This window comes from Papaver somniferum, chromosome 10, assembly GCF_003573695.1.
Source record: "Papaver somniferum cultivar HN1 chromosome 10, ASM357369v1, whole genome shotgun sequence".
Taxonomy (NCBI): domain Eukaryota; kingdom Viridiplantae; phylum Streptophyta; class Magnoliopsida; order Ranunculales; family Papaveraceae; genus Papaver; species Papaver somniferum.
The window spans coordinates 122,305,130-122,315,100 of record NC_039367.1 but is presented as its reverse complement, the minus strand read 5'-3'; positions in this window follow the sequence as shown (position 1 = coordinate 122,315,100).

The following is a 9,971-nucleotide window of genomic DNA, read 5'->3' as shown; positions in this document are numbered from 1 at the left end:
CGGAAGAAGGTTCGCCGGTGATCACAGCGTCATCCTATTGGCCATCTGGAATCCAATCTGATTCGTTCGGCCAAGATGGCAAAGATGAAAGAACGCGATTGATTTGCGGCAGTTGCATAACGCCGTTTGTTCGATTTAGGGTTTACGCATGCCCCTACTTTGGCTGGTTGAATCCAAGCACTAGGTGCTGATTTGAACAGACTGATTGGGCATGCATGGAGTCGAGCCTCTGGCGTGCATGCATACGTCTCTTATTCCATCAAAATTAGATATAGGCCACTCGATTCGGCCTGCGAAGATGAGTGGCCACGATCAATTTGCGACTGCCGCAAAGTGTAAATTAGGGTTTTGGTCGGCCGCGGCTACTCTAGTTCGATCGAGCAATTAGATGCTTCATTGACCTCCCACAGGTAAGTCGATCGAACATGGATGGAGTTGGGTCGGCAGTGAACTCGTGTGCACCTTCCTGATGGTCCAAAACGCGATCTAAGCCATCCAAATAGGCTGGCTAAGTTGGATGGTCGTGATCGATTTAAGACGCTAGTGTACTTCCGCGACCCAAAATTAGGGTTTAGAAGCATCACGCCTGTCATAGTTTGGGCAAACGTTTTATTGCTCTATGGTCTTGTCGTGGGCAAACCGATCGAGTAGGGAAAAAGTTGGGTTGCCGTTGGACACACACGCGCTTCTTTGATAACTCAAGATGCGATCTAAGCCGTCCAACTAGGCCTGGACGGACGTGATGTGTTTTGAGACCATTTTTTCCGGTCTCAATTCGTTTGAGTTATTTTACGCAGCGTGAACGCCCATGTTTGGGTAAGCGATTGAGCACTCTATTGGTTTGCCACATGCAAGTCGATCGACTAGGGCACTAGTGGGCCCGCCAATGATCATGTTAGCACTTCCTTAACCGTTCGTAGGAGGATCCAAGCCGTCCAACCAGGCTGGAAAAGTTGGACTTTCGTGGTGCTTCTGAGACTGTTTTGGACAGTCTAGCTCGTTCGAGCTTCTTTTAACAGCGTGATCACCCTGTCTAGGGTTGGCGTTTGACAACGCTGGAATGTGTTTAAATAAAGTCCGATTGGTTGGGACACTAGTAGGCCCACTGGAGGTCAATGCGGTGATTACCTAGTTCTGCCAGGAGTGGTCTGGGTTTGCTAAAACATGCGGCTAAATTGTGTGGTCGTAATTGTTTCTGAGACTGATATTAACAGTCTAGATTTTCCTTTGAGGAATTTAAACGAGTTCGATCGAGCTACCTTCTTAAAAGCGCGTCGATACGGAGATCTCTTTGTCAGAGAACGATGCAGCCTGTGTGAGTATTTTTATGCAGACTTCAATACTGACACTTCGGGAGATTCATGCTACTCTGCTGAGAGTGACCATTAATCGTCATGTCATGCCAACATTGAGGGTTCTCCTGCGGAACATAGCGTAGGAAAATACATGACACACAATGCATTAAATGGATAATGCTACTAGGAAAATTCATAGAATATTCGGGATTGTTGCACCATTCTGAATGAATTCCATACATATTGAATTGCTCAATGAGTGAAGAGGTTTTTTGCACTCATCACTTCTTAAATGGCTTTATACCCTTGCGCATCAACGCATTAAATACAGGGTTTTACAATTTTATCCCTATTGGAAAAACCACCATCAACACTATGATATTTCCTCATCAAATTTTTCTGAAACTCAGCCAGAATCTGTTTACATTAATGCACACATAAGCTTATTAAGTGTTGAGGTAATGCCCATTTTTATATATTTTCTTAGGACATAATCGGTCTTTATGTACCTCATATACAAGCTGATTATGATAAGTTAGCTATTTCCCAGAATTCCAAGTTCACAATCGGATTATACTTGCCTACATATACTCCGATTTTTTCCGCAAACGACTATTTTTTTTTTCTTTATGAACTTATAGACGTTGGTCCCTTGTGTATATGAAGAGGATAGCCCATTCTCTATGATATACTATTTTATTCAAAGAAATCTTTCTCAACTATTCATTTTTCATTCAAAGATGTCAAATCCATCATTATCAACTTTCAATTCATTCGAACACATACTTAGAAGATGCAAACAAACTACTCCATCATCGTCAACTACCAATTCATTTGAACACATACTTAAAAGAAACAAACAAACTAACACATCATCGCTAAGTGCTGCGATGGAAGAAGAAAACGTACTCAAGGAAAAGAAATGAGGTTAAGACCAACTCCAACTAAGGCATAGACTAAAGCATGTTGAGGAAGATACCGAATTGGTTAAAAAAATTATATTTGTCAAGGATCTTCCCGAAGAACATCGACATGAGAGTAGTTTGGATCCAAGTTGCATCGGGTCCTTTCGTTCCAAAGATAGGCGATAAGTACAAGAAACCACGTCATAATTATCAACCCTGTTAGAGCATTGCTTGGTTGAACCCACTAGCGTTGGTATGTCAAGCTAGTTGGCAAATTTAGTTGGCAAAACGCATTATTGATTTAGTATACTAAAGATAGTTTCGGACTAGATTAGGTCTAAGAAGAGTTATTCTTGAAGGATGAAGACTGAAGACTACAATTACTTCATCAACAAAGGTATGTGATTGATTTCATTTGGATTCTTGTTCAATCCTACCTTTATAATCTATCGAGATATATGCTCACTCTATGGAACAATTCCTATGACGGTAAATGTACATTTATGTATATATACTTGAGGTTATTTGATTCATGACTTTGGTCACAATAACCTTTATCCCTATAGAGGATCTCATGTTATAGTGAATGAGCTTACGAATTCAACGAGCCAAGAATCACTCAATTCCAAGTTATAACGATGAAGTTATGAGTGATTTATTAAAGTAACAATTATAAGTGTTGTTGTAATTGTTACAGTTCGTTAGTAGGAAACAATCCATGGACTGTTTGTAACGGTTCACGGACTTGGGCCCAATTACGTGACTAAAAGGCATTTTTGGTCAAGTTGGTGATGTTTCCTTATCTAGGCAAGATGGCTATTACTCCAAACATATTTGATTACCATATTAAAGTGTTTTTGATAACTTTTAATTCCTGCCTAAGTTAAAATGTGATTTATTCACATAAATACAATATTTGCTAATTAATTATTTATTTAATTATTTTGGCAAGAGTTGTAACTTAGGAAAGACTCCCAAAATTATGAGAGTCTTGAAAAAGGAAAATAGCTATGCTTAGCTTTCAAGCTACCTTTCACTATAAATAAAGGGTTCGTGAGTTTACATGGTTTTCATCCCCTTTGGAAAATTGGCGTAAGCTTTGCAGGTTGTTTCCATGTCTTATGTTCTTCGTGAACAAGAGTGAGATAAAAGTCTTTGTATTGGGGATCACAAAGCCAAGTTGGATTAAATCTTCGTGATCGATTATACAACTTGTAAATCTAGGTTTTTCACCTCTTGTCTATTCTAAGGTTTTCTCTTCTGATATAAAACCATTCAAGAGTTGTTGATCATAAACCCTAGGTTTTGATATATTTTAGTTTCTGATCGTATACCTACACTTGTTAGTCGAAATCGGAGACTAGAAAGAAAAACTTTTGTTGAGGCATCTCGTCAAAATCCTTGAGAAGTTTTAAACAAGATATCTCTAGATTTATTCTAGTTGTTCTTGTGGTAGAATAATTAGGTTTCTCTTCCTTTATTGAAGAGTATAATAATCCCTAATCTACACGTTTGTTTTGATATTAATTTTACCTAGTAATTGTTTTTATCAAAATAAACACAAGATTTCCAAAACCTTGATTCACATCTAAAGGGAAATCAAACTGGTGTTTTGTGCAAACAAAATATCGAATCGTATCAATCGTGTTGTTGTATCTTCTCAAGAGAGCCTTGGGTTCTGCTAGAAGATTAACGAAAAGAATTCCTAAAGACAATCGGTTTTGTGCTAGGAGTTATATTTGTGTTGAAGCAGTTATTACATCTAGTCCGAATAGGTAGTAGGAAATTGGTGTAACAGCTTATAATCAGTGTGTGTTTATTCTGGACTAGGTCCCGGGATTTTTCTGCATTTGCGGTTTCCTCGTTAACAAAATTTCTGGTGTCTGTGTTATTTCTTTTCCGCATTATATTTTATTTATATAATTGAAATAATACATGTTGTACATTAATCAATCATAGTTGTTAAATGCGACCTTGTTTGTTGGATAAGACTTGATTGATCTTGAACAATTGATTTTGTTATTTTCTCATTGTTAGACCAGTCTGGACTAACCCTATTTCAAGTGGACACTGTGTTGAAATATTCCTTTAGTGATTGTTTCTTAAAGAGGTTTATACACGGTGGATATTGAATAGGTTGTGATTAACACAAAAGACTTTGTTTCAAGAGCTTCACACTAAAATCGAGTTTACAGACTTGTTTCTGTTTAACTGTGATTGTGTTGAAATAGAGATACTAAACTCTTTGATATACTTTACTCTAGATTGAGTTTGACTGCCTAATTGTTTCTCTAGAAAGTGTATCGGAGTAAGTCCTCTCAGATTGCCAAACGAATTGTTGGGTGTGGTTTTTAGACCCCCTCTTTTTCAAACCCAACTATGTTTTTTCATGGACGATTCACGTTAAGAAATTGTGTTATAAGTACAACGAGTTTATCGCTAGGCACAGAGGCGACAGGTTTGCGTAACAAAATGCTTACACCAAATGGGGAGAAGGGCCGCTTTATCATTTGGAAGCCACATTGATAGTTGAATCTCGCACTAAGAAACAGAGAAATTTCATTTTACACACTTACAAGATCAATGTAATAGTCAAGCATCGTGCTTATATATCGTCACAATGTACTAAGTTTGAATTTTTAAAGGTTTATGCAAAGTGGAAATGGACTACATTAGGGGCTTGTTAGATAAGATGTGGTCCGATTGTAGAATTAAAAGTAATCTGTTTTCGTGTAACTTATTTCATCCAAAATCAGATTACATTTTCAACTACGTAGACCAATTCTGAATGAATTCACAGGCAAGATTTTTTCAAAATTTGTTTATAGGGACATCAGTATAAGACGATTCATGTTTGAATTCAGAATCGATTTATAGTTCATGCCATAAAAACCGATTCTAAAAAAGATGCGGAATGCTATCTTTAGAATCGAACTTTAATAACGTATAAGTAAACCGATTGTCTTAGAAATTTCATGAATTTAACGCAACCAAAAAAAAAACTCACTTTCATTCATTAAGTTTGGTTCAATTTGCAACATACAATATACGAAAGCGACAAAATATAAGCATCTGATAGTTCACGTTCCTAATAAAAAGCGGATACTTTTTTCAACACTTGGAGACCCTTGATTTGATCCAGGCCGACCAATTCTTCCTAGCGCTTCATGTTGGGATCGTATTTCTTCAGCCATTCTTTGGTGATCTTTGAGTCCTCATGAAACCTATACGCTGATGGTAATGAACAGTCTTCATGTAGTCTAAGACCGATATAATGTATGTTTTTATGGTTGAATAAGAAAATTCTTCGATTCTTAAGCGATTCATCCCAAATGGCGTATTACGGTACGTATGTAAATTAAAATATGTTCCCTGACCAAAAAGATGAACAACGCAACTCCACGTTTCCACCAAGATATGACCACATAGAGGCATGCTCATCCAATACTCTTGGGTAATTGGTCTATTCCCCTTTGGCCCTTGTACACTAGCAACCATTTCATCAAATTTCACTTCTTTTCCTTTTCTTGTCCCTTACTTCATCATAAAAATGTAAAATTCCTTGTCATCTTGTAGGTTTAAGGCCATCATCCTTCTAAAAAATTGGCATTAGGTTAGGTTCTCATCGTCTGCCAAACTTATATGGCCTATTTGTTCTGACGCAATGTGATAGCACAATTCCCATCTGCATCCACATCGTCGGTAGAAAACACATATGGCTTAATGATTTCAGGAAGTTTTGAATAATACTCCTTGAATATGGTGTAACACGTTCGATGGGTCTACCTCGTTCACCCCTAGATGTTGATCCATCACCAAGAGCGGTCGTTAGTGTCACCATAGAACCCATTTGTCTTGCTTGTCCTTTCCATGAATGTCACCTTGATACTTGTCTTGTACTCGCTTGACTCTCTTGAGGAGGAACGATGAGATCGTTTGGATCCTCGTGTATTGTGGTCACTTGACTTTCTTGAGAAGGAGTGATTGGATCCTCATGTTGAGAAGGAACAATTGGATCATTTGGCTTGACTTGTACGATAGTTGTCCCACTTTCTTCGCTCTTTGGTCGACCCATTTTCCTTTTATTCGGTACCTCTTCATGCTCATGTTGAGAAGAAACGATTGGATCATTTGTCTTTACTTGTGCGCTACTTGTCCCACTTCCTCTCTTCTTTGGTCGACCCATTTTCCTTTGAATTGGTACCTCTTCATATTTAACATCTTCATACTCATGTTGTGAAAGGTTTATTTGGGTACTCATCACCACCTTATACTCTCTTTTTTTCTTGTTAACCCTCTATGCGACTGGACTTGGCTGGATACCCAAGCTGCTCTATGTACCCACACTTTTGTTAAATGATCAAGTCGTTCGTAGTTTGGTTTTCGACCCCATGGAATCTCCATAGCTAGTTTTTTATTTTGTATTCTGAAATCAGAGGGTGTTGGTACAACTCTTATTTCACGAATGTAACTTTTTTCTTCTTGGGGGGCCTATCCATATTGGTAGGTGGTCTACTCGTCGGTGGCAGCACCGTTGGTTCTCCAACTTGTACCATATGGGGAGTTTCAAGGCATGCACCAAAACTTATCGTGCAAAACCATCCTTCTCTGTGTATTTCTTGATTATTTGTTTTCCAATATCTGTGTCTACAAAGGACTCAGATGGAGCTTCGGCAGGTGGTGGCATGAAACTTAGTTTTTTTCCAATACGGATCGATGATATCAAATGGAATTCTTTTTTGGTACCTAGCAATCATGTGACGACACGGGAGTCCCAAAGTCGTCATCATCATACATGAACATACAATCCTCTTGATCCCGATCTCTTTATCCTCATAAAATTTGTAATCCTTCATCATAACAATGATTTCCCAGTGAGACACCCTATAATTTATATCCTTAAGCAACCAATGGTAATCCTTGAACTGTGTCACAATTTTCATTTTACTTTCTTCTATTTGCGTCATTATCTTGACGATATCACATTGTTTTGACTCCCTTTGATCAAGATCTTCAAACGTCCATGATATCTTTTCGTGATACTTGTCACATCATTCTTGTACTGCCTATGTTGGTAGGTGTAAGCATACACAAAATTTTCCTTATACGGATCCAACAATTCCTTCAAGCAATAAACCACATATTTCTTGTAATCCTTTTTCCAAATCCCAATACACCTATCCAAATAATATTTGAACTCCATCTTGGACATTGAGTGTACCATATTGTCCTAATCATGTTTAAAAGCCCTCTGCTTTAGTCTTTAACCCATTCTCTTCATACTCGTTTTTGTTTTTCTCCTCCTCCTCCTCTCGTTGTTCCACAGTTAGTTTTTGAAGACGCTCATCTTCGGCCTTCTCACGAGTAGTTCCTTTCCATGGCTTTGGCTTTTGGATATGGCCTTTACAATTTCCTCAAATATTGCATTGTATGTGCCATGTGCAAAGAAAATGCTTAGCGTCCGGGAAAACCACCTGTATGGCATTCATTAGGGCTTGGACTTTATCCGTTACTATGATCCTCAGAGTTTGATCACCATAGTATATCTCCTTTAAGGTATCTAACATCCAAGTGAAACTCGCATCATTCTCCCGATCCATAAATCTCAATGTCACCGTGGGAGTTTGCTTATCGTAAGTGTGGCAAGCAATGTTTAACAACAACATGTTGTACTTGTACGTACAGTCTATTAACAAAATTTGATTGAAGAATTGGGCCAACTTGATCATCTCCAGATGCGCCAAAAAATACGAGTCACTTCGCTTTCCACTACTTGCTTCCTCATTGTGTATCCGTGTTGATCGGCTAAGTACTGAGACTGTTCCATAACCGCTCTACCATCCCATGCCCTCCTTCTTAAGGCTGCTCTTGCCGTGTAAATTTTCCTCAAAATGGATAAGTTATTATTATCATCGTCCTTAATATTCCTAAGGATATCACTTGGTTTACACACTTTCATCGATTTTACGGTTTCCAATTGATGTGGTTTCAACCCACAAACGGCAGAATGTCCAATAAGAGATTTTGGATCATCGTGATTATGAAAACCATTCATCACTTTAGAGAGCTTGTATACATTATTAGGTTTATTAACTATTATATTAAATGGGAAGCCATACTTCTTTGATTTAGGCATGTATTCCCCAGTCGTCTTGTTCATGTACGGTTTGTCCTTTTCCCTGTGACTTTCATGCTTTCCACCTCTCTCGCAAACAAGTTCTAAACGATCACGGCCTAAATAACGACCTATAACTAATACGCATTTGATCTCTATGCCCTTGTCCACAAACCATTGTTTTGCATCGTCCCTAGTTTTCAATTCCAAATCAGTGTAATAGTGGGTTGAGGTATCCGGACCCAGCTTAGATACGGGTTAGGGTTGATCTTCGTCGATCACGTCAACAATCTACAACATATATCAACAAGTTAAGGATTCAAAATCGTTTTATGTGTAACAGTCGAGAAAAACGATTGTGTGGAACCGCTTTAGATATATAAGTATATCAACGGATTAATGACCTGATGATTTCAGAGAAAAATTCCCAAAAACAATACTCGGTTCACGTTGTTTTCTCTTTTTCCTTTAACATTTCATCTCCATAATCGGATTACATATACACGTACATAAATCGATTGTGGGCTTTGTGTATTTTAAGAAAATATCAAAGTGTAAGGATCGACATATGTACATCACCAACGAAAACCGATTTTTTTTCACCTACCAATTGCACCAAAAGTGTACTACAATCGGTTTTTATGGTGATGAACAACGACCGATAGTTCTTTCCAATTTGGGGATTTAACCCAGAATCGGTTTACGTGGTGCTATCGAATAAGCCGATTCTGGGTTAAAATTTTGATTTTTTTCCCTTTTTGGGTTATTGTAAGATGCAACTACATGTTTGGAGATCGTTAGAACGGATACTTTCCCATTGGAAGCATTATCACTTTCTTCTTCCCGACAATAATGGTATTTGTGCTACAATAATATCCTCAAGCATGCTTTGGTTGACATGGTATTTTTCATTCAACAAATAATCCAAATCGGTAGGATCGAAATCAAAATTATCTGATGCACCCATTTCTTCATCACTACTAGAGTCTTCATTGTCGCTATAAACTTTCATTTTTGCAAACAAAACCGCAAACCCTAGTTTTTCTTTTTTTTTTCCTCTACTTCTGCTTCTCCAAACCTTAGAAGAGGAAATGAACTTCTACTCTAATTCTAACTCTTTAATCAATCTCACACACTAATTAATTTAACTAATATTAACTTAATTAATCATCACTAATGAATGAAGGCTTACTAGCCAGTAACATAAATAAATAGGCAGATAAGGGGTTTTAGAAGATACTTCTTAATGTCCCTTTCTATTTTTTAGTAACATGCCTCAGATAAGAGCAGTTCCTATGAAATGAACAAACTTGAAGTTTGTTCATTTTGCTCCCACTATGGATTCAACAAACATGAAAAACGGATGGCCAAACCAACAAATCTGAGGGTTTGTTGAGTGAGGCACTAGAACAAGCGCGAGCTTGATGTACAACTGGGCGTTGGAAGAAAAAACACGGGCGTTGGAAGCAAAAACGTTGGCATGTGATGTTTGACCGCCTCTTGGTTTTCTCTATCCAAAACTCGGTTATTATATTTAGGTTTATTTTTTATTATTTATTTTATTAATTAAATAACCAGTGGGACCTAATCCTTATTAGTTTATATTAACAAAATCACTAGTGGGACCCAACTCTTATTGATTTTATATTAATAAAA